Source organism: Echinops telfairi, unplaced genomic scaffold (assembly GCF_000313985.2).
Source record: "Echinops telfairi isolate 266 unplaced genomic scaffold, ASM31398v2 ScPeMD7_7420;HRSCAF=8458, whole genome shotgun sequence".
In the NCBI taxonomy this organism is placed as follows: Eukaryota; Metazoa; Chordata; class Mammalia; order Afrosoricida; family Tenrecidae; genus Echinops; species Echinops telfairi.
The window spans coordinates 47,694,365-47,695,802 of record NW_022111320.1 but is presented as its reverse complement, the minus strand read 5'-3'; positions in this window follow the sequence as shown (position 1 = coordinate 47,695,802).

Genomic DNA, 1,438 nt, shown 5'->3' with positions numbered 1-1,438 from the left:
CCTGCCCCTGGGTCTGTCCGGTTCTGGCCACGGACCTTGGTGAGAAGTAAATGCTCTCAGGGCACCTCAGTTTCCATCTGTCAATAGGACTCTGTCACCGGCCTGCCCCGGGGGCTTGTGGTGAAGGTCAGGGGCAAGGCTAGGTGTGAGCGCTCTGTGCAAAATGCAGAGCGTGGTTTCAGAACTCTGGGACCCTCTCCAGCCCCTGGTGCCCACCTACCCACTGGGCCTTGTGTGTCCGACACACACACACGTTTGGGTTTCAGAGTGTGTGGGCTATGACCCACGGCCCCCAGGAAGCTCGCAGTCACATGCAGTGGGTCCTTGTGTCTGCAGAGACCAACAGCGGCTCATGTCCGGGCACGCTGCAGAACTTGGGAGCAGAGAATCACGCCTCCAGGCGGGCCTCACAGAAGTGGTACCATTTTTGCTGGCCTTGGAAGGCTGTGATGAGGAGGGAGAGGAAAAACATTGCCCCAGGACAGGGAAGCCTATGTATCAAATGTGGTGGTGTGTGCAGGGCCTCAGACGTAGAGTTCAAGGGGGAGCTCTAGCTCCCAAGGCTGAAAAGTGCCCATTAGAAGAGTTAGCCTAGAAGTAAATACTCCTTGGCCATTTATATAAGTGCAACGTGTTGATAGACCCCCCCCGCCCCCCATTGCTATCCAAGCATTATTTTGTATTCTCTGCTGTCCTTATAAGGTGTGGTTGGTGTGGTGGTTACCATTAAGCGTAAAGTCAACAGTTCAAAACCCCTAGCCGCTTGCCTCCTGTGGACATGGTTCCTTGCTGCGGCCAGACCCCTGCTTCCTGCAGTGGGTGGCCCAGGGCATAGGACATGGACAAGAGCCAGATACACAAGTCCTTCCTTTGATCTTTGGCCAACAGGCTCCTGGGGGGGGGAGGTTGATCCATCTGTGATACCTTTTGTAGGGGCCCTTGCACAGCTTCAGGTCTGGTGGTCTTCAGGCCGGGAGCCCACCTCCTTCCCAAAGACATGGCTCTCCGTTCAGTGGACGCTGGATGAGCCAGGGGGCTTTCAGGTGACAGAAAAGCAGGCATTGGGAGCAAAAGGGGGCTCTGAAATGCCCATTGGTCTCAGTTTGCCCAGCAAAGGGAGGCCCTGAATGGTTAGGTTAATGCACTTGGCTGCTCACCCAAAGGCTGGAAGTTCAAGCCCACTCATAGGAGCCTTGGAGGGAAGCCTGGCCATTGTGTCCAGCCGCTGAAAACCCCTCGGAGCCTCATTCTGTCCCCACACACCTGGGGTCGCGCCTTGAGTAGAAATGGAGCCGCAGCTGGTTTGGGTTTTGCCGTTGTCCCCAAGGGAGGGAGAGGTTCCTGCGCGGGCTGCAGGCAACGACTTTCAGTTCAGCGCTCCGCAGGCCACCCAGGGCTCCTTGGGGCCAGCTAGCCGGGAACTCGAGAGGGCGGGTAT